Source organism: Bos taurus, chromosome X (genome assembly GCF_002263795.3).
Source record: "Bos taurus isolate L1 Dominette 01449 registration number 42190680 breed Hereford chromosome X, ARS-UCD2.0, whole genome shotgun sequence".
NCBI lineage: Eukaryota > Metazoa > Chordata > Mammalia > Artiodactyla > Bovidae > Bos > Bos taurus.
The window spans coordinates 117,457,068-117,481,911 of NC_037357.1; the positions used below are offsets into that span (position 1 = coordinate 117,457,068).

At 38.8% G+C, this 24,844-nt stretch overlaps 1 long non-coding RNA gene across 1 annotated transcript in view; it reads right to left on the bottom strand.

The window, feature by feature from the left end:
• Nucleotides 1-3,639: 3,639 nt before the first annotated feature.
• Nucleotides 3,640-24,844, bottom strand: part of LOC112445096 (uncharacterized) — a 170,586-nt gene continuing 149,381 nt past the window's right edge. The window contains exon 5 of the long non-coding RNA XR_003033492.2: nt 3,640-7,003. This is a non-coding gene — a long non-coding RNA (uncharacterized lncRNA). The remainder of the gene's footprint in view (nt 7,004-24,844) is intronic.

The window sequence follows — 24,844 nt, forward strand, 5'->3', positions numbered from 1 at the left end:
GTTTCGTTGTTAGTGTATGGAAATGCAACAGATTTCTTTGTATTAATTTTGTATCCTGCAGCTTTACTGAATTCATTGATGAACTATAGTAGTTCTCTTTTTTCCCAGTTGGTTGGCAATTTATTAAAGCAGTAAGTCTCAGGAGATTAGCACAGGAGATTAGCACACATAATATTATAAGACAAAATGTCAGTGTCACAAAACAAAGAAGTTAGTATGAATCAGAATGCATTTGAGCTTTTCAAGACGTATATTTTATTATTGGAATATACTTACAGTATTAGTTTCTGTTGTACAACAAAGTGAATCAGCTATATGTATACCTAAATCCCCTCTCTTGAGCCTCCCTCCCACACCTCCCCCCACATCCCATTCCTCTAGGTCATCACAGGACCAAGTTGAGCTCCCTGTGCTTTATTGCAACTATACAGCACAGAACTCCCTGTGCTATACACTAGTGATCTGTTTTATATACAGTAGTGTATATATGTTAATGCTAATCTCCCAGTTTGTCCCACCCTCCCTTCCCCTTGTGTGCCCACATGTAAACTCTGTATGTCTACATTTATTCCTCCTTACATAGGTTCATCTGCACTATTTTTTTAGATTTCATATATATGCATTAATATATGATATTTTTCTCTTTCTGACTTCACTCTATATGACAGATGCTAGGTCCATCCACATCATTATTTACCTTTCTTGTTATGGGTGAGTAATATTCCCTTGTGCATGTGTATGTATATGTGTGTGTGTGTCCACATCTTCTTTATCCACTCATCTGTTGATGGACATTGAGGTTGCTTCCATGTCCTTGCTATTGTAAATAGTGCTTCAATGAACATTGGAGTACATGTGTCTTTTTGAATTCTGGTTTTCTCAGGGTATATGCCCCTGGTGGTATTTCTAGATCATATGGTAGTTCTATTTTTATTTTTTATTTCCATAGTGGCTGCACCCGGAGAAGGCAATGGCACCCCACTCCAGTACTTTTGCCTGGAAAATCCTATGGATGGAGAAGCCTGGTGGGCTGCAGTCCATGGGGTCGCTAAGAGTCGGATACGACTGAGCGACTTGACTTTCACTTTTCACTTTCATGCATTGGAGAAGGAAATGGCAACTCACTCCAGTGTTCTTGCCTGGAGAATCCCAGGGACGGGGGAGCCTTGTGGGCTGCCATCTATGGGGTCGCACAGAGTCGGACACGACTGAAGCGACTTAGCAGCAGCAGTGGCTGCACCAAGTTACATTCCCACCAACAGTGCAAGATGGTTCCCTTTTATCCACACACTCTCTGGTATTTATTGTTTATAGATTTTTTGATGATGGCCATTCTGACTGGTGTGAGGTGATACCTTATTGTAGTTTTGATTTGCATTTCTTTATTAGTGATGTTGAGCATCTTTTCATGTGTTTGGCCATCTGTACATCTTCTTTGGAGAAATGTCTATTTAAAAGGTCTTCTGCCCAGTTTTTGATTGGGTCATTTGGTATGAGCTGCATGAGCTGCTTGTATATTTTGGAGATTAATCCTTTGTCAGTTGCTTAATTTGCAAATATTTTCTCCCATTCTGAGGGTTGTCTTTTTGTCTTTTTTAGGTTTTCTTTGCTGTGCAAAAAGCTTTTCAGTTTAACTAGGTCCCGTTTGTTGCCCTAGTGGTTTTCTGGTAACATCTTTAGGATCTTCTATGTATAGTATCACATCATCTGCAAACAGTGACAGTTTTACTTGCTTTCCAATTTAGAGTCCCTTTAGTTCTTTCTTTGCTGATTGCTGTAGTTGGGACTTCCAAAACTATGTTGAATAAGAGTGGTGAGAGTGGACATCCTTGTCTTGTTCCTGATCTTAGAGCAAATACTTTCAACTTTTCACCATTGTGGATGATGCTAGCTGTAAGTTTGTCATATGTGGCCTTTATTATGTTGAGGTATGTTCCCTCTAAGCTCACTTTCTGGAGAGTTTTTATTGTAAATGGGTGTTGAATTTTGTTGAAAGCTTTTTCTGCATCTATTGACATAATCATAAGGTTTTCTTCAATTTGTTGATGTTATATATCACACTGATTGATTTGCAGATATTGAAAAATCCTTGCATCTCTGGAATAAATCCCACTTGATTATGGTGTATGATCCTTTTAATGTAATATTGTTGGATTCAGTTTGCTAGTATTTTGAGGATTTTTGCATCTTTGTTCATCAGTGATATTGGCCTATAATTTTGTTTTTTCGTAGTATCTTTTTCTGGTTTGGGTATCAGGGCTATGGTAGCCTTGTAGAATGAGTTTGGGAATATTCCTTCCTCTGCAATTTTTTGAAACAGTTTCAGGTGTTAATTCTTCTGTAAATGTTTGATATAATAATAATTCATCTATGAAGCCATCTCTTCCTGAAATTTTGTTTGTTGGGAGGTTTTAAGTCACAGTTTCAATGTCAGTACTTGGTCTGTTCCTATTTTCTATTTCTTCTGGTTCATTCTTGGGAGATTGTGCTTTTCTAAGAATTTGTCCATTTCTTCTAAATTGTCCATTTTATTGGCATATAGTTGCTTGTAGTAGTCTCTTATGATCCTTTGTATTTCTCTGGTGTCTGTTGTAACTTCTCCTTTTCCATTTCCGATTTTATTGATTTGAGCTCTCTCCCTCTTTTTCTTGATGAGTCTGGCTAAAGGCTTATCAATTTTGGTTATATTTTCAAAGAATTAAATTTTAGTTTCATTGATCTTTTTTCTATTCTGTTCTTCATCTCTATTTCATTTATTTTTGCCAGTGAGTACTCCCCAGAGCTGCTTCTGCCAGTGTCCTAGTCCACATAATGAGCCACACCCATCCCCTCCCTCCACAGGAGACCTTCTGATACCTGCAGATAAGTTTGGCCCAGTCTCTTATGAGATTATTGCTTTCACCTCTGGGTCCCAGTGCACACCAGACCCTGTGTGCTCCCTTCAAGAGTGGAATTCCTGTAGTGAAACTCCATTGGCTTTCAGAGCCATATTCTCCGGGTATTCCTCCTCCCATTGCCAGACCCCCCCAGGCTGGGGAGCCTGACGTGGGGTTCAGAACTTTCACTGCTGTGGGGGAACCTCTGTGGTATAATCATTTTCTAGTTTGTGGGTTGCCTACCAGGCACGTGGGCTCCCTAGGTGGCTCAGTGGTTAAAAAAAAAAAAAAAATCTGCCTGCAGTGCAGGAGACCTGGGTTTGATCCCTAGATCATGAGGATCCCCTGAGAAGGGAGAAGGAAATGGCAGCCCACTCCAATATTCTTGCCTGGAGAGCTCTATGGACAGAGGAGCCTAGTGGGCTACAGTCCATGGAGTCACAAAGGGTTGGGCATGACTGAGCAACTAACAGTTTTACTTTTTACCTGGCCTATATGGGACTTAAGTTTATCACGATTGCATCCCTCCTTCCATCTCATTGTGACTTCTTTGTCTTTGGATGTAGGCTATGATTTTTGGTAGGTTCTAGCATTTTGTTTTATTTTTGTCACTGGTTATTTAGAAGGTAGTTGTTATTTTGGTGTTTGCATAAGAAGAGGTGAGCTCATGTCCTTCTACTCTGTCATCTTACCTCTGGACTGGAACTACTGGAACTTGAATTGACTGCTGATAGGAGCATAAAACAGTACAACCACGTAGGAAAACTGTTTGGAAGGTTTATAGAAAGTTACAAATACACATACCATATGATCCAACCATTCCACTTCTAGAAGAGAAATTAAATATACATATAAAGACTTAAACATTAATGTTCATAACAGCTTTTAACTGTATCACCCTCAGACTGGAAATAATCCAAATCTCCTTTACTAGGTGAGTGAATAAACAAATTGGGACGTATCACCCAATAGAATACTACTCAACAATAAAAAGCAGTAAACATTCAGATATGTTGATGATTTTCAAAATATTTATGATGAGTTAGAAGAAGTAGACCAAAAATAGTACTCTGATTCCATTTATAGAAAAATTCTGGAAAAGGCAAACTTATCTACAATGACAGAAAGCAGATCAGTACTTGCCTGGCAATGAGGGCATAGGAAGTGAGGGGCAGAAGGGAGGAAGTACAAAGAAACATTAAGTAACTTTTAGAGGTGATGTTCATTATCTTATTTATGGTGATGGTTTTATAGGCATATACTTATATCAAAACTCATTCAAATTTTATAATTTAAATATGTCGTGTTTGTTGTATGCTAAGTTATACCACAGCAAAGGTATTGAAACTGCAGATTTAGTCATCAAAGGTACTGGAAAGATAGGTGATTTCTGAGGCCAAAATAACAAATGAATTTACTTCATACATTTGGTTACAGAAACATAAGAATGTGTACATCTGAAAATACACTTGCAAAAGAGTTGAAGGTTATTAGCAGTGTGATCAGAAGTATTTGAGATATTTATTTCACACAGTGTGTTAAGGTCTATAACATAAGAAAAGTGTTTAAAGTATGTAAATCTGATAAAAATGTATAAGTGTGCAAATCAGTAGAAATAAAGCAGAAATCATCAATAAGCATATTTTACAACTGTACATTAATAGTTTTAAAAATCCATACATAAAAAATAAATCATTTCTCAAAACTGTCAAACATATAGAAAACAATGTTAATACCAAATCTTGTCTCCACAAAGAATACTTGGTTGCTCCCACATATTGTGAGGAAATTAGGGCAAACTCCTAAGCTCCAATTGTCAATATATTCAAAATCCTTAAAACAGGTCCTGATCAGCAACTCTAGTTCTATAAAATTACTAAAATAAAGTCATATGAATATGTCAAGGTACAAAGATTTAATAACAAATACATGCTGTTAATATTAGGAAACAAGTTATATATCCAAAAGTAAAAGATTGATTGGGACATCTGTGGTGCTTCTCTGATCTCGTTGTGACCCATAAGATGGAATACATTGCTGCCTTGTGTTTCTTGATCCTCAAATAATAGCAAAATGTTTGGAGTGCAAGTTTTGAATACAGACAATCTGTGACATCACTTACTACTTTCAATCTTCATTATGAGGCATCAGTTGGTTAGCATACCCAAGTCTCAGTTGCTCATTATGTAAAGATAGTGATAATTATAGCACTTATCTACAGGCTTCTACTGAATATTATATTTAACATAATTGGTAGAATATTTGTAGTCTACTGCCTGGCCCTAGTAGGGATCATGAATGTCACCTATTATCATCAAGTGAAAATGCTTAAAACAATATTGTTTATTTTCATTAAAAAAGTATACACATATATTAACAGTAGTTAACTCTGAGTCTTGGACTTACACATAATTGTCATATTCTTCTTTCCTCTGTTACTCAATTTTACAATAAACAAAGTAATTTTTAACATCTATGTATTTTCAAATTTGCTACATTTATAAATAGAATTCAATAGTAAATATAAAATTTCTTGATATTTCAAACATTTAACTTGAAAATGCATTTAATTGAAAAATTATCTTCTTATTTCATTAAAGAGATAAATTAGTGGTTAATGAATGCAGTAAAAAAAAAGAAGCCATATTTATTAAATTCTCCAAAAGACTAAGTCACCTTCTTAAAGTTGTGAATTTTCATTCAATATGGTATTGTGAGTTGACTTTAATATATAGTAAGCAAACCATATTTCCTCTGAAGTTGTATAGTTTCCTGAGATAATTTGGAAAGATCAAGATCCAGTTGCCAATGTTGTTGTTTCCTTTTTAGTGAAATAGGCATAATGAATCATCTTAACTGCCACCACAGGATTCTTTTGACTCTCATATAATAAAATATGGAGAAAGGTCCTGATAAAAGAAATATCCTATGGAAATATAAAATATTTTTATTTTAGAAATCATCAAATATTTGTTTCACATTCTTTTAATAAGTTGAAAGCATACTAAAAATTATTAATCAATAACCCTATCTGGTAAATAGTAGCTTCAATAACAAAGATAAAAGCATACAATGAGTAAAAGTGAATGGAAGTATATTTCCTTCGCATGCAAGTTCGACATCCAGACTGGAGGTGTGGCTTAATGCCAACAAGATATTCAGTGGTGAAGGTGCTGTCAACATTGGTGCTTTGCCATCCCCTAGTATACAGCCCTCCTCTGCATGCTCATAGCTGTCCCCTGCCTTGATTGGCTTCTAGCTTATGTGAAGAGGAGACAGAGGAATCCAGATGAAGCAAAAATTGCTTGTGCTCATATTTTATTAGCAAGAATTTAGTTGAGCGACCACATGTAACTACAAAGGAGACTGGGTACTGTGGTCCCCAGTTGGGTTGCCCTGAGTAACCAGGGAGAAAAGTACAATAGATTTAGAGGGCACAAGTAACAGTCAAATGTACACCCTACACAAGACATCTGGTCACTTGGAACCACTTGATGTAGCAATAATACTTGAAGTAATTTCCTAGAATTCATGATTAAATTTGCTTTGTATCAAAGTCATGTTGTTTATCTCTTTCTATGTGTTCACTTCAGTTCAGTTCAGTCGCTCAGTCGTGTCCAACTCTTTGCAACCCCATGAATCGCAGCACACCAGGCCTCCCTGTCCATCACCAACTCCCGGAGTTCACTCAGACTCATGTCCATCAAGTCGGTGATGCCATCTAGCCATCTCATCCTCTGTCGTCCCCTTCTCCTCCTGCCTCCAATCCCTCCCAGCATCAGAGTCTTTTTCAGTGAGTCAACTCTTCACATGAGGTGGCCAAAGTACTGGAGTTTCAGCTTTAGCATCATTCCTTCCAAAGAAATCCCAGGGCTGATCTCCTTCAGAATGGACTAGTTGGATCTCTTTGCAGTAGGTGTTCTTTATTCTAAAAACTATACTTTAGTATAAGACAAAAAGAACAGTTGTGGCAAGTTTTCTGCATTGTACAGGGATTTCATCTCTTCTAGTCACAAAAGAACTCTGCTTCATCATCAGATGTCTTGCTTGTCAATAGCTCCCTGTGTGAAACTTCACAAGAGCTATAGAAGTAGTTAATGTTTGAAGTTAGGTAACTTTGATGGTGTCTGTAAGGAATAGTGGGGAAAAAAAGAGAGAGGAGAGTGTTTGAACTGTTTCAGAGAAAAACATATTTTGTACAGAAAGCCTATAATACAACTTAAAGATTTGGCAAAATGCCCACAAGGTAGCTTAATATGCTTTAGTAATGGGAGGTTGCTTTAATACTGCTCATGAGGAAGCAATTCCTTTGTTAAAGGGCTTTCCAAGTGAATGAGTATGCCCTGTGCTTACCTTCAGAGGCCTTCCATTCCTCTAGAACTCATGTTAATTGCTTAATGCATGCCTGGAGACAGACATAACCTTGATTTCCCAAAAAAAAAACAACTTCACCTTTGATTTGAAAAATGGACTTAACAGGTCAACCCATTAAGCCTTTCCTTGTTGTTTGGTAATATTGCCAGGATTAGGAATAACCTCACACTACTGAAAATTCCATCTGTTTCAAGAAGCATGTGGTTTGCAACAGAAGGTCTTCAATCTAATTTCAAAATGTCCATGGCTGCTATAAATTACTTTGGGCAGAAAGGTGGTAGCAGACAAAGTTCCTGTGAAATACATAATTTTAAATGTCATGGAGGGAATCAATAATCAAGATTTGTGACATAAAGTTTTTTTTAGCAGATACAAGAATGAGAAAAGGCTCTATAAATTCCCTAAGGTCTTCTCTCTGAGCCCCAAAAAGGAATTAATAGTAAGTGAACTGGATGACAGACCCGAAAAGATTACAATAATTCCTTCATGATTTGAAGTATGAAAAATAATGGGAAGTTGTAAGACTGTGTCAGAGTCATTAAGCAACTCTTTCAGAAATTGTGAAAAAGAAGGATGGCAGGAAGTCATCATATTGAGAAAGCAGATGTACTTTTCTGAAAGTAAGTCTTTTACAAAAATATAGCATTCAAAAAACAGACACAAGAAAACATTGGGAGGTGTTACATAGGTCTATTACCTTGACTGGTGATGGTATCACAAGTGTTTCAGTTCAGTTCAGTTCTGTCACTCAGTCGTGTCTGACTCTTTGCAGCCCCATGGACTGCAGCACACCAGCCTTCCCTGTCCATCACCAACTCCTGGAGTTTGCTCAAACTCATGTCCATCTAGTCAGTGATGCCATCCAACCATCTCATCCTCTGTCTTCCCCTTATCCTCCTGCCTTCAGTCTTTCCCAGCATCAGGGTCTTTTCCAAGGAGTCAGTTCTTTGCATCAGGTGGCCAAAATATTGGAGTTTCAGCTTCATATCAGTCCTTCCAATGAATATTCAGGACTGATTTCCTTTAGGATGGACTGGTTTGATTTCTTTGCAGTTCAAGGGACTCTCAAGAGTTTTCTCCAACCCCACAGTTCAAAAGCATCAATTCTTCTGCACTCAGCTTTCTTTATAGTCCAACTGTGACATCCATACACAACTACTGGAAAAACAGTAGTTTTGACTAGACGGACCTTTGTTGGCAAAGTAACATCTCTGCTTTTTAATATGCTGTCTAGGTTGGTCATGGCTTTTCTTCCAAACAAGTATTTCCCTATGTCCAGACTTGTGTGTATTGAATTATACACATGAAGTATGTGTAGTTTGTACATCAATTATACTTCAGTATGCTATTGAAAATATAAGATGTGCAGAAAAGTGCCCAAAACTTAATGGAACAGCATGGTACATTTTCAGAGAGTAAATACCTACATATACCCACCAATCTGATAAAAAAATATAGCATTACCAATACCTTTGAGGCCCCACTCATGCTCACTTCCACTAAGTACCATCATGAAGTAACCATCCTGATTTCTAACACTTATATTAGTGTCGCCTTGTCTTGGACTTTATATAAATGTAATTATATGCTGTATACTCTGCCCAGTTATTTTTTAAAACTTTTTTTTATATTGGAGTATAGTAAGTTAACAATGTTGTGATATTTTCAGGTGGACAGCAAAGGGACTCAGCTATACATATACCTGTATCCATTCTCCCCTAGATTTCCCCCCCATCTTGTCACATAACATTGACCAGGGTTCTATGTGCTATACAGTAGGACCTTGTTGGTTATCCATTGTAAATATAGTGGTGTGTACATGTCCATCCCAAACTCCCTATCCCTTCCGCCTATCCTTCCCACCATCCCTCCCCCCAGCAACCATAAGTTTGTTCTCTAAGTCTATTTTGTAAATAAGTTCATCTGTACTGTTTCTTTTTAGATTCCACATATAAGGGATGTAATACAATATTTTTCCTTTTCTAACTTCACTCAGCATTACTATCTCTAGGTCCATCCATGTTGCCACAGATGGCATTATTTCATTCTTTTTAATGGCTAGTAATATTTTTTGTATATATGTACCGCATCTTCTTTATCCATTCCTCTGTCAATCAACACATAGGTTGCTTCCATGTCTTTTGCTTGGCTTCTTTTGTTGAATATTATGTTGATGCTCATCTGTGTTATGGAACATGGCAGTAATTTAATCCTTCTCATTGCCATATAGAGTTCAGTTGTGAATATTCCTCATTTTGTTTATTCTCTAGAGTTGATATGCATTTAGATTGCTTCCAATTTGGAGATCATATGAATAATACTTCTCTGAATGCCTTTGTATACATCTTTTGATGGATGTACCTACAAACATTAGAGTTATATACTTAGTAGTTGAGTTCCTGTGTCACAGAGTGTACCTGTGTTCAGATTTAGAAGCTACTGCCAAGGAGATTTGCAAAGCAGTTATGCCAAAGTAAACTCCCACTGGCAGGATACGAAGGTTCCAGTTACTCTACAGCCTCAACAATCCTTTAAATTGTCAGGCATTTTAGTTTTCTGCATTCTGATTTCCATAGGCTTATAACTCCTGTTATAAGCCTGTTAAAAAGCCTGTTTACAGGCTTTTTCCTGTAAACTTGCATTTAAAGATATAATAATAGATATTATTTATTTATAAATGTATATTTAAATATGATTTAAACATAAGGACATAAGAATAGGTTAATCTGTATATGATTTAGGGGCAGTAAATTAATTGTATAAATATCAATCATTGCAAATTTCACACGGTTCATGTGTATATAGAGAGAGTGCAAAAGTGAAAGAGAGAAATCTATATATACACATATTTTCCTCTCTCTCTTTTGATATATAGGAATAAAGATTGATTTTGGTTGGTGACTTATTTATATACTTTATCTTAATAGCAATTGGTTTTAGTAAACATTTAATGACTTTCATTATCCTTTATTTAGGAGCCAAATGAAACATTTTCTACATTTACAATCCAATGATTGGTTATATCATAAAATAAAATCATTGAGAAAAACAGTTTAAATTAATAACACATGCTGGGTCTCTATCACAAAGTTTGATTCAAGAAGTTTATTTTCTTTTTCATTTAAAGAGTTGGATCATTATGCTGCAACTAATGGGAAATAAATACATTTTTAAAGTTTTGCAATAATGATCTCACACTGCTGCATTATTCTTAATTATAAAATGTTACAGTTGATTTCATTCAGTGTTTATCTATACAACAAGGGTTTAATTTTAAATAGATGTAAACCCTTCATTAAAGCTCAAAAAATTCAGCTCATTCCCATTGTTCAGCAATTATATAAAGTCTGTCATTTAAGACCCACAGGTATACTGCTAAAGAAGTAATTGATATAAAAATAAAAATGTCCTTTATTTTACTATAGGGCTTCCCAGGTGGTGCTAGTGGTAAAGAATCCACCTGCCAATGCAGGAGACATAAGAGACACTTGTTCGATCCCTGGATTGGGAAGATCCCCTGGAGGAAGGCATGGCAACCCACTCAAGTATTCTTCCTGGAGAATTCCATGGACAGAGGAGCCTGGTAGGCTATAGTCCATAGGGTCACACAGAGTCGGACATGATTAAAGTGACTTAGCATGCATATTTCACTATATCGAGCCTTCCTAGAGGGAAGGGAAAGTGTTAGTGTTAGTTGCTCAATCGTGTCTGACTCTTTGCAACCCCATGGACTGGGGTCTGCCAGGCTCCTTTGTCCATGGAATTGTTCAGGCAAGAATAGTGGAGTGGGTTGCCATTCTCTTCTCCAGGGGATCTTCCCAACCCAGGGATTGAACCCAGTTCTCCTGCATGCAGGTGGATTCTTTATCATCTGAGCCACGAGGGAAGCCCCTGAGGGAAGAGCGATAGACATTAATTATCACTGTTTGCATATATCTAGAAAAGAATCTTAGAAATAATAACAAGGGCTTCTTGTGTTGTTTTTATTCTTTGTTATGATGTAGTCTGATAATAAGGTAGGCTAATCTATGCAGCCCTGAAAGGGTCTAAGGTTAGAACCACTGAGTATGGAAAATGGACCCACAGATTAGTACCCAGTCATATTCATTTATCCTTTGAACAAATGGAGCAATTTGCCAGAAGTGCAATATTTTGTCTGCTTTGTCCAGATCTAAGCTCCAAAGTTCTTGGTGTAGACTTAGGTTTGGTCACCACTTTTCTCCTTGTATCATGTCTTTTTCCCTGTTGACATTGTAATTTCTGCCACTAAAGACAGAGTTTACTTTCTCTTTGACTTTGGGCTCAACCATGTGACTCGTTTTGGTCAGTATGTTTTAGTAGAGGTGATATAAACAGGCATGTAATCTACATCTTTGATAGGGCTTACACTCTTGCAGTTCTGCCATAATAACGAGAAGAGACTGGGTCTCAGAATGAACACATGTTAAGTAAAATGGGGCAAGGAACAATATCTAGCAGAACTTGCAGTTTGAAACAGTGAAGAGAGATTACCCACTTAGCAATCAACCTGTATACCCATGAATGTGAAAATAAATGCCTGTGGTTGCATGACACCAAGTTGTCTAGGAAGCATTGTTGTAGCAGTAAATAAGTGATACAATTCTTAAAGGCAGGTACCATGTTGAATTCAAGTTTGTCCATAGTACCTATCCAAGTACATGTAGTAAGTAGTCTACAAAAGATTATGGAATGAATATATGAAAAGACCTATTTTCAAAAGCCCAATCTTTGAGTACTTTTCTTCTCAGTACTTTATTATGAAAAGTGAAAGATAAGTTGAAAGAATTGCATGGGGAACATCCATATACCCATCATCTGAATTTGCAAACTCAACATGAACTTTCAGATGGCATTTATAGTAATTAACTGAAACTAGTTAAACTAAAGAATCAAGTTTCATCATTTGTTTGTTATATCAATATTTCAGAAAGGAAATAGATCAAGGCTAGTGTGCTGAAGGATCACTGCTCCATATATCTCTATCAAGATTTTAGGGAGATTAATTGCAATGCCTAAGACAAACTCCATACCTGTTTCTCATATACATGATTCAGTTAAGTGTACAGATTGGTAAGGATAGTTTCTGTCATTCACTATCTGTCCCTGGCATAGTTTAAGAAATGCCCAAATTAATCATTTTAATACAAGGAGGAGGGGATTCTCTTCAATGGAGTGGAACTGGGCTAGTCCAGCCTTTTCTGGGCTTCCCAGAAAGAGATTTAGGGTCTCTTTCTGGCCTGCACTAGAACTTAGCGGGGCTGTGATGAAGGGGAAAATGCTATTTACATTTCAGAGCTTACCACTTCACCCAATAGACAGATTTAGTAGTAAATACAGACCTTCACGTGTAGAAAGCAAATTAAATGACTATTAAGCTGGGGTTGGAGAAGGAAATGGCAATCCACTCCTGTACTCTTGCCTAGAAAATCCCATGGATGGAGGAGCCTGGTGGTCTGCAGTCCATAGGGTCACAAAGAGTTGGACATGACTGAACAACTTCACTTTCGCTTTTGCTTTCACTTTCACTTATGAAGCTGGGGCAGTACAATCCCTCAGCACTGTGTACATCTCTTCCATGCTATGTGTATTTGTCCTTATACTGTTGGAGCATAAAAAAACATGCATTTAACTCATACTAATTCAAATATGAACATTCAGGACAATTGAGGGATGAGAGAGAGAGAAAAAATATTGCCAGTGCTTCTGCTAGTAATTCTGTTCATCAGATGTTCCCCAGGTAAAAGGTACAGTGGGAGTTATAAAAATCACTGCAGTGGTGACTGCAGCCATGAAATTAAAAGACGCTTACTCCTTGGAAGGAAAGTTATGTCCAACCTAGATAGCATATTCAAAAGCAGAGACATTACTTTGCCAACAAAGGTCTGTCTAGTCAAGGCTATGCTTTTTCCTGTGGTCACGTATGGATGTGAGAGTTGGACTGTGAAGAAGGCTGAGTATCGAAGAATTGATGCTTTTGAACTGTGGTGTTGGAGAAGACTCTTGAGAGTCCCTTGGACTGCAAGGAGATCCAACCAGTCCATTCTGAAGGAGATCAGCCCTGGGATTTCTTTGGAAGGAATGATGCTAAAGCTGAAACTCCAGTACTTTGGCCACCTCATGCGAAGAGTTGACTCATTGGAAAAGACTCTGATGCTGGGAGGGATTGGGGGCAGAAGGAGAAGGGGACGACAGAGGATGAGATGGCTGGATGGCATCACTGACTCGATGGACGTGAGTCTGAGTGAACTCCGGGAGTTGGTGATGGACAGGGAGGCCTGGCGTGCTGCGATTCATGGGGTCGCAAAGAGTCAGACATGACTGAGTGACTGAACTGAACTGACTTTTTGGATCCACCCACCCCACCTCTGATTTCTTTTACCTATGTAAGCTTCTTTTTGTTATGGGAGTGATTTCCAGTGTTTAAAAACACATATTATTCATACAATATGACTTTTAAATATAAGCCAACTGCTTAATCTGTTGTCAAACTGAGGAAAGAGAGAGCTCTTCTGAAACTGGATGAGGAACTGTCACTGAGATGGGGTGTTTAGAGAAAACCAACCCTTACAATCCGAAGCTTGATCAAAGGAAATTTTCACTTCAAATGATATCATGTGCACAGTTTAAAAATCTAACCCTCATGTTAAATTGATTTCAGCCCCCTGAGATGAGAATAAAACCTCTGTCTCCCAAACTGAATCATGGAATCTCCAGTCTGTCATGGAAATAAGACTTAGGTCCGTCTAGTCAAAGCTATGGTTTTTCCAGTAGTCATGTATGGATGTGAGAGTTGGACTATAAAGAAAGCTGAGCACCGAAGAACTGACGCTTTTGAACTGTGGTGTTGGAGAAGACTCTTGAGAGTCCCTTGGACTGCAAGGAGATCCAACCAGTCCATCCTAAAGGAAATCAGTCCTGAATATTCATTGGAAGGACTGATGCTGAACTGAAACTCCAATACTTTGGCCACCTGATGTGAAGAGCTGACTCACTGGAAAAGACCCTGATGTTGGGAAAGATTGAAGGCAGGAGAAGGGGATGACAGAGGATGAGATGGTTGGGTGGCATCACTGACTCAATGGACATGAGTTTGAGTAAACTCTGGGAGTTGGTGATGGATGGGGAGGCCTGGCATGCTGCAGTCCATGGGGTCACAGTCAGACATGACTGAGTGACTGAACTCAAACTGAAATATTTATCAAGTGTCGCTACTAATATACACAAATCATAGCTTTACTATTTATCATCTGTAAAATAATTTAGTCATTTGCCTAATGTTATCTCTTTTTAGCTAGTAGGATTCTGGACATTTTTCTCTCTTTGCTTCACTCTGAGTGTTAGCACATTTCACTGCACAGTCTTATAGATGAATGAATATCTTAATTCAGACACCATCCATGACTGCTTTCCTACTGGATCATATTGACATCCAAAAGGACACTACATGCAAACAGATAAGTGACATTTGTCAATATGAATACTTTTTTTTTAATGGCGTATAATTGCTTTACAATGTTGCATTGGTTTCTGCTGTACAACAATGTGAATCAGTTATAAGTATACATATATTCCCTCCTTCTTAAGCCTCCTTCCCACCCCGCCATCCCACCCCCTGTAGGTCATCACAGAGCATCAAGCTGAGCTCCCTGTGCTATACAGCAGCTTCCCACCAGCTAACTATTTTATACAGAGTAGTGTATATATGTCAGCGCTACTCTCTCAATTTGTCCCACCCTCTCCTTCCCTCCCTGTGTCCACAAGTCTGTTCTCTGCATCTGTGCTTCTATTCTTGCCTTGCAAATATGTTCATCAGTACCATTTTTGCCAGATTCCATTTGTATGTGTTAATATATGATATTTGTTTTTCTCTTTCTGACTTACTTCACACTGTATTACTGACTCTAGGTTCATCCACATCACTAAGATGACTCAATTTCATTCCTTTTTGTGGTTAATATTCCATTGCATATGTGTGCCACAACTTCTTTATTCATTCATCTGTCAATGCACATCAAATTGCTACCATGTCCTTGCTATTGTAAGTAGTTTTGCCATTAACATTGGGATGCATGTGTCTTTTTGAATTACAGTTTTCTCAGGGTATATGACCAGTAGTGAGATTTCTGGGTCATATGGTAGTTTTATTCCACATTTTTTAAGGAATCTCCGTACTGTTCTCCATAGTGGCTGTATCAATTTACATTCCCACTAACAGTGCAAGAGGGTTCCCTTTTCTCCACATTCGCTCCAGCATTTATTGTTTGTAGATTTTTTGATGATGACCAGTCTGACCAGTGTGGGGTGATATCTCATTGTAGTTTTGATTTGCATTTCTCTAATAATGAGTGATGTTGACCATCTTTTCATGTGTTTGTTGGCCATCTGTATGTATGCCTTCTTTGGAGAAATGTCTGTTTGGGTTATCTGGGGTATTTTTTGATATTTACTGAGCTGCCTAACGGAGAAGGCGATGGCACCCCACTCCAGTACTTTTGCCTGGAAAATCCCATGGACAAGGCGCCTGGGAGGCTGCAGTCCATGGGGTCGCTAAGAATCGGACATGAGTGAGCGACTTCCCTTTCACTTTTCACTTTCACACATTGGAGAAGGAAATGGCAACCCACTCCAGTGTTCTTGCCTGGAGAATCCCAGGGACGGGGGAGCCTGGTGGGCTTCCGTCTATGGGGTCACACAGAGTCGGACACGACTGAAGTGACTTAGCAGCAGAGCTGCATAAGCCGCTTGCATATTTTAGAGATCAATTAGCTTTGTTTGCAATATGAATACTTTTATATTATTCCAAATAAATGTAAAGTCAGAGTATCCTACCTGAAAAACAAAACAGGGAAAGTAATATGATACAACAGCCATAACACAGAGGTGATCTAATCTGATGAGAAATAAATCTTTTCTTATTTAATCTATTGAATTTTAAGGATTGACTTAGAAAATACCATAGTACTATATAATGCTAACAGGTATTGACTGCTTAAAACAAGCCTATGAGGCAGGTACTATTCTTATCCCGATTGTATAGATGAGAAAAATGTCATGAGAAGATAAGTAACTTTTCTAATGTCATATAGCTAGTCAGTGCTAGAATTTGAATCCAAGAAGAGACTGTATATATAACCTCTCTGTCATAGACCTAGTGCCAGGTATATGACACTAATAAGTGAAATCTATACAAATGATTTTCCTTTTTGCCCAGCTAGGAATAAGAATTCTTATATGCATGAATGAGATTCTGAATATCAACTACCCTTTTGTGAAATATATTCCCAAAGCAATATGATTGAACATGAAATAATAATGGAAAAAAAGAAAAACCTTTAAAAGCATTTTTTCATCTAACACTACCTGAGGAAATAATGCACCAATCAGCAAAATAATGTTCCTTAGATGGATTATCGGCTGCAGAAGTAGCTTCCAAGGCAAGGCATAATTCCTTATCACTAACAATTCATCAGTAAAGGTTTTATGAGTAAAAAACAAAAGCACCCTTTATAGTATCATAACTGTTTTATTAAAGTCCAGATAAAAATCTGAAAATACTGATAATCATTCTAATCATGAATATCTCAAGCATACAATTGCTTCCTGAACCCACATTCTAACTACAGTTTATTGGAGGCATCATTGTCTATTATGGTTTAGCATCTTTAGGACCGGCATTTCTGGAACCCCTGAAAAGAATGAATACAGGGGTTATCTTGCCAATTACTTAGGAAAGACTGAATCTTTGTGTTTTCCTTACACCTGGAGATAGATGTGGTTCTACATTTTTCTGTGTTTTTTATTAAATTCTTAGTACTCAGGGCTCATTCTGATGCAAAGATGGGGCTGGCTATTCTCCGTTTTCTCCCTTTCTCAGGTCTGTTTTTGAACTTTGCTCTGATGTTACCCCCCTACTATTTGAGTACCTATAACTACTCAATAAATATTTGTTGAATAATGAATAGCATCACACACACAAAAACAAAACCAAATTAGTTTTTGCACACCCTCCATGACCACTTTCCTGATGGGTCAAATTGACATCCAGAAGGAAAATTTCAATCCAGCTTAAGCTCTGATTTTATTTGAGGCAATTTTGATGCAACCCAGAACTTTCAGTGGATTACACAGGTCCTGTAATAGCTTTAAGGCTATCACATGTAGCTGGAGTCTGATTCAGATTAACATAGGTGATAAAGTTCTGAGGTAAACAAACAGGGTGTTGGTTATATCCCCATAAATGTAGGTTGAATAATGTATTTTTTATTTTACTCTTCAGTTCAGTTCAGTTCAGTCGCTGAGTCGTGTCCGACTCTGTGACCCCATGAATTGCAGCACGCCAGGCCTCCCTGTCCATCACCAACTCCTGGAGTCCACTCAAACTCAGGTCCTTCGAGTCACTGATGCCATCCAGCCATCTCATCCTCTGTCATCCCCTTCTCCTCCTGCCTCCAATCCTTCCCAGCATCAGAGTCTTTTCCAGTGAGTCAACTCTTCGCATGAGGTGGCCAAAGTATTGGAGCTTCAGCTTCAGCATCAGTCCTTCCGAAGAACACCCAGGACTGATCTCCTTTAGGATGGACTGGTTGGATCTCCTTGCAGTCCAAGGGACTCTCAAGAGTCTTCTCCAACACCACAGTTCAAAAGCATCAATTCTGTGGCGCTCAGCTTTCTTCACAGTCCAACTCTCACATCCCTACATGACTACTGGAAAAACCATAGCCTTGACTAGATGGACCTTTGTCGGCAAAGTAATGTCTCTGCTTTTGAATATGCTATCTAGGTTGGTTATAACTTTCCTTCCAAGGAGTAAGTGTCTTTTACTCTTAGACCTTCTATTTAGACCCCTAATATTTGGATCTTCATGTTTATAAACATTACTTTTTTTTAACTTAAAAATCACAAAATGTTTGTTTCACCTTAATTACAATATACCGTTAGAACTCCTAAGTACAATTTGAATGTTAGGTAAAAGTACTATTTTAAAAGTTTGAATGTTATGTCCACCTCTTGCTTTTTGAATCATCAGTGCCTGAAATAGGCACCATCTATATCAGCAAAGACACACTTGACACACTTACATTGTAAAAAAAAGAGCTTTCACCATGAAAATACTCAACTTTCAAACTTCCAAGTGGATGGTTTCCAACTGGGGAGCACACAGTACTTTCGTAGGTAGTAAGAATAGGGCCTGACAAAGGATTCTAGCTAAGTCTATGTGGGTAGAAATTTCAGTCAAGAGGGAAAAAGTATCTCATGAGAAAGATATTATAGAGAGGAACACATTTTAAGTAATGCTGTAGGAAGTAGAGATAGAGCACCTTCCCAAAATTTGGCATAAACAAATGCATGTCACCAGATTATAGGGTGAACAGGCCTCCTAGCAAAGAGTCAGTAAGGAAACACCTTTTTACTAACAGCTCCCATTGATGTGACCTGTTAGTAAAATTCAAACCTCAGGATGACATGATACTCTTTTCTCATACATAAGTGAGAAAAACTTGGTAACAACATGAGATCATCCCATAAAAGAGATTAAAGGGGATCTGGGGCAACTAAGCCAGCAAAGCATATTGGCTGAGGGTATAGAATCTTGGATTGGATTGTCTGGATGTGATCCTGTTTTTTTTTTTTTTTTACATTTACCTTTATATCTGTGAGTAAATGGTTCGGCCTTTCAGGTCTCAGCTTGCTCATCTCTAAATCATACCAAATAGAACTCTCCAAAAGGAGGACACAAAAAGTAGGGAAAGCTCTTGCAATGGTGTCTGTGCTACAGGACAGTTGGAGGTGCAGGTTTGAGATGGCAACAAGATTCATAAGAGAAACACTGGCTTCAAGCTGATGCTGCATTTTCATAGCTTAATAGATGTTACCTGTTACTGTTCCAGTTAGCAAATAGGTAATATTATATGTGAGTGAGTGTGTACCCTCACCACCAAGGAAGGTACGTTGTTAATACATGAAAGTGAAGACTGCCAGAAGAATCTAAATTATCCACTGAGACAGTAACTATGTTGAGACTACTAAGAATGCTATTTTTGCCTGATAAGTTATCCAGTTCCCCCTTATTCTAGTAAAATGTATTGCAGTTTTTCTTGGGAGGTCTATTCAGCCAAATTTGCCTGTTACTCCAGGCATCTCTTGAATGCCTACTTTTGCATTCCAGTGCCCTATGATGAAAACGACATCTTTTGGGGGTGTTAGTTCTAAAAGGTCTTGTAGGTCTTCACAGAACCATTCAACTTCAGCTTCTTCAACATTACTGGTTGGGGCATAGACTTGGATTACCGTGATATTGAATGGTTTGCCTTGGAAACCAACAGAGATCATTCTGTCGCTTTTGAGATTGCACCCAATACTGGATTTCAGACTCTTTTGTTGACTATGAGAGCTACTCCATTTCTTCTAAGAGATTCTTGCCCACAGTAGTAGATATAATGGTCATCTGAATTAAAATCTCCCATTCCAGTCCATTTTAGTTCACTGATTCCTAAAATGTCAGTGTTCACTCTTGCTATCTCCTGTTTGACCAATTCTAATTTACCTTGATTCATAGACCTAACATTCCAGGTTCCTATTCAATATTGCTCTTTACAGCATTGGACTTTACTTCCGTTGGATCATAGAAAAAGCAAGAGAATTCCATAAAAACATCTACTTCTGCTTTATTGATGATGCCAAAGCCTTTGACTGTGTGGATCACAACCAACCGGAAAATTCTTCAAGAGATGGGAATACTAGACCACCTGACCTGCCTCCTGAGAAATCTGTATGCAGGTCAAGAAGCAACAGTTAGAACTGGACATGGAACAACAGACTGGTTTCAAATTGAGAAAGGAATATGTCAAGGCTGTATATTGTCACCCTACTTATTTAACTTATATGCAGAGTACGTCATGGGAAATGCTGGGCTGGATGAAGCACAAGCTGGAATCAAGATTGCTGGGAGAAATATCAATAACCTCACATACGCAGATGACACCACCCTTATGGCAGAAAGGGAAGAGGAACTAAAGAGTCCCTTGATGAAAGTGAAATAGGAGAGTGAAAAAGCTGGCTTAAAACTCAGCCTTCAAAAAATGAAGATCATGGCATCTGGTCCTATCACTTCATAGCAAATAGATGGGGAAACAATGGAAACAGTGACAGACTTTATTTTCTTGGGCTCCAAAATCACTGCAGATGATAACTGCAGCCATGAAATTAAAAGACACTTGCTCCTTGGAAGAAAAATTATAACCAACCTGGATAGCATATTAAAAAGCAGAGACATTACTTTGCCAACAAAGGTCCGTCTAGTCAAAGCTATTGTTTTTCCAGTAGTGATGCATGCATGTGTGAGTTGGACTGTAAAGAAATCTGAGCACTGAAGAATTGATGCTTTTGAACTGTGGTGTTGGAGAAGACTCTTGAGAGTCCCTTGGACTGCAAGGAGATTAAACCAGTCAATCCTAATGGAAATCAGTCCTGAATATTCATTGAAAGGACTGATGGTGAAGCTGAAATTCAAATACTTTGGCCACCAGATGTGAAGAACAGACTCATTGGAAAAGACCCTAATGCTTGGAAAGATTGAAGGCAGGAGGAGAAGGGGTTCACAGAGGCTGAGATGGTTGGATGGCATCACCAACTCGATGGACTGAGTTTGAACAAGCTCTGGGAGTTGGTGATGGACAGAGAAGCCTGGCATGCTGTAGTCCATGGTGTCTCAAAGAGTCAGACACGACTGAGCGACTGAACTGAACTGATTCCTTCCTCGGACTCATGCACTTCAGATGGGAATAACTCACCTTTCTATCTAAGGGTGGGATTTACTTTGCAGGCTTGTGCACTCATGTTTAATTCAAGAGGAATATGTAACTCGGCTTAGGCCAATGAAGGTGACCTTGGATTTTTTACCAGAGTTAACGACAACAGAGAAGTATTTGCTCAGCCATCAGTTTATCACACTTAAGGTTGAGTGTCAGTGGCCTGGTACCAAATGGATAAAGTCTGCCTGAGAACAAAGGATGCACATAAAAATGTAATGACGAAAGATGAAAAGAGGGTGAAAATGAAGTCTCCGGTTGTCTATTAATTGCAGTCTGTAAGATTCCAGACCAATATAGGAAATGAATTGAGAGGGGAGATGCAAATGAAAAGACAGGCTGCTTAACCAGAAAGAGCAAAATCCACAACAAATAGTCCTGAGAAGCATATGCCAAGGTGAACCAATGCCGAAAGTGGATTAATGGCTGGGAGAGCTGGTCTAAAGGATTTACGATGTCCCTGGCACATACAAACAGTCTATGGTAAGTAAAGATGAACTGCATCAGGCTGTATTCTTGGAAAAGATTGGCAGAACTTTTGAGCTCAGAACATATTCCAGTCTGCTGGCTGAGATGTGGGCTTGGCTGCTCTGGGGCATTAAAAACCCAGTGGGGATGGAGAAACCACCTGTTATCCAAGAGCCAGAAGCCAAAGGAGATCAGAGATCACATGGAAGATGAAACTGATGTTTAAAAAGACTATTTCCTGATTGTGCTGAAAAGTTCTCCTTGGATCCAGTCTGAGCAGCCTGGAGATGGAGGAGGACCATGGTCTATATCTGGGATGATAGAGGTCAGGTTTTGCCATTTAATGTTGTTAGGAAAATACAAGAGAACTACTCATATGCTTTTCCCAAACTACTGTCTAAGAAAAAAGGTCAGTACAGACCATTTTTCATAATGCTTGTCATTCAAATGATATAAACTTCTAAAGAATGGTAAAAATGGAATAATTTCTCTTATTAGTAGGTGAAAATCTTATTATTTGGGACTTGTCATGTGGCATTAGATATTTGCATGGAAAAAGAATTCAAAGCAGCAGCATTATATGTGATATTAAAATATTTCTCATTTTTCTGGTTAATAGAATAATATTAATGAGATGAAATACTCTGGAGATGGTTAATCATGGTTAGACTAATACAAGCAAACATTATAGAGTTATGTGATGCATTCTGGGTAGAGTTTTTTCTATAAATTAGGTAAGGTGAAAAGTGTATATGCAAAAGTGTCAATATATAGAACATCATCCTTAAGAATTGTAGAAGATTGAAAGCTGCATATTTAGTCATTTGAATACTTAAACATGAAGCCATGTGCTTTAGCAGCCTACTGTAACTTCTTCACAATTTACTACATGATGTTAATAATAAGCATACAATATTTAATGGGTGCTTACTATCAATATATCAAGTGGTTTCACATATGCTTTCTTATTATCAGACTTTCCTCAGAGCCCAGCACACCGTGAGTTCAAATGGTATCATATTAGAAGTAAAAGCCTCAAGTTCAGTGACTCTTACCCCAGGTACTGATAAAGGATATCTACTTGCCTGCAGAAATCTCACTCAGATCTGAGAGTCTGCAGGTATTAATTGGTGTGTGCTCACATATGTGCCTATACTTGCTGAGTACCGCCATATCCACAGACAGTGGATATACATTAGAAACTGCAATTAATTTCCAGTCATCGCTGGACACTTCGTTACTCCTCCAGACATCCAGAGACCTCTCAGTCTCTGATAGTCATACCCTAAGTGCCAACATGTCCTCCTGTGAAAGCAGACACTTAGAGTCGTTGCTGAGCACTGCAGATGAAGCATGGGCCCCCTTCTGCTGGCAGAGCTGTCCGGAGGTGGTGTGGTGGAGTGAGTGGTATGCCAAGTGCTTTCCTCTTCTTCTGTCCCCAAGTGTCCTAGTGTGTCGCCATGCTGTACACAATTTCTAATGGAAGTGATCTTTCTGGTTTTTGTTTTTACCTGTAATCCCCTACCCCCGATATTTTTATCCTGATATTCCACAAGACTTCTACAGGGAGAGGGGAGGCAGGGTGGGGAGATGAAATCAGATGACAAATATCAAAAAGGGATGGCGTGTTTAATTTAGGATCAACTGTTCTTTCTAGTAACCAAGGCTTTACTGTATCAAGTTCATCTTACTTAGCTCCTACCCTAGTGGCTCAGACAGTAAAGCGTCTGTCTGCAGTGCAGGAGAACCGGGTTTGATCCCTGGGTTGGGAAGATTCCCTGGAGAAGGAAATGGCAACCCACTCCAGTATTCTTGCCTGGAAAATCCCATCGACCGCGGAGCCTGGTAGGTTACCGTCCATGGGGTTGCAAAGAGTCGGACACGACCAAGCGACTTCACTTTCACTTTCCCTCAGAATTAGCTCTACTAAAAGCCCTCTCATCCCCTAAATCAGAACTTTTTTTTTCCTGGTTGCTCGGGCCAGAATCTTTATTTTTGAAATTTTTTTTAGTTTTTTTAAAATTTTGAGTATACTCAAATTGCTTTACAGTGTTGTGTTACTTTCTGCTGTATAGCAAAGTGAATCAGCCATACATATAAATATATTTCTTCTTTTTTGGATATCCCATGGCTCAGATGGTAAGGAATCTGCCTGCAATGCAGGAGACCCGGGTTTGATCCCTGGGTTGGGAAGATCCATTGGAGAAGGAAACGGCAACCCACTCCAATATTCTTGCCTGGAGAATTTCATGGACAGAGGAGTCTGGCAGGCTATAGTCCATGGGGCCACAAAGAGTCAGACACAATTGAGTGACTAACACTTGTCACTTGTAAATATAGGGATAATGGAGATATTACATTACGTTCCAAGCGTGGTTTTATCTTTAGACACAGCTTTGTCCAAGGACTTCAATGATATATTCAAGGTTTATCTCTCTTTTTTTTTTCCATCTCTCTGTTGTTCTTTGTATTGGCCCTGTCTCAGGCAAGCCAGAAGGGGGGGAAAATGATAGCAAGATAGTACTTCTTTATTCTTGGTTCCAGAAAATGTCATTGGGATGAATTTGATGGCTCCAAGTTGAGTAACTGGGCCCACACCTTAGCCAGCCACTGTGGCCAGGGAGACAGAGTATGCTGATTGCCAACTCTTGTTACTAGGCAGGGAAAGCCATGTAATTAACATCTCTATGAGTTAGGTGGGGGATAGTTTACCAAGAAGAAAAATAAGCTGGGCAGTCACAGTCATCTACTAGACCCCTGCTCTCAACAGATATCTGCAGGGCCAATCTGATCACAAAATAGTGTTGTTGTTCAGTCACCCAGTTTTGTCCAACTCTTCACGACCCCATGGACTGCAGTACCCCAGGCCTCCCTGTCCCTCACCATTTCCCCGCGTTTGCCGAAGTTCATGTCCATTGCATCAGTGATCCCATCCAGCCATCTCATCCACTGACGCCCTCTTCTCCTTATGCCCTGAATCTTTCCCAGCATCAGGGTCTTTTCCAAGGAGTTGGCTGGTGACCAACTTTACATCAGGTGACCAAAATATTGGAGCTTCAGCTTCAGCATCAGTCCTTCCAATGAGTATTCAGGGTTGATTTCCTTTAAGATTGACTGGTTTGATCTCCCTGCTGCCCAAGGGACTCTCAGGAGTTTTCTCCAACACCACAGTTCAAAGGCATCCATTCTATGGCGTTCTGCCTTCTTTATGGTTCAGCTCTCACAACTGTGCATGACCCCTGGAAAGACCGTAGTCTTCACTACACATACTTTGGTCGGCAGTGATTTTGCTTTTCA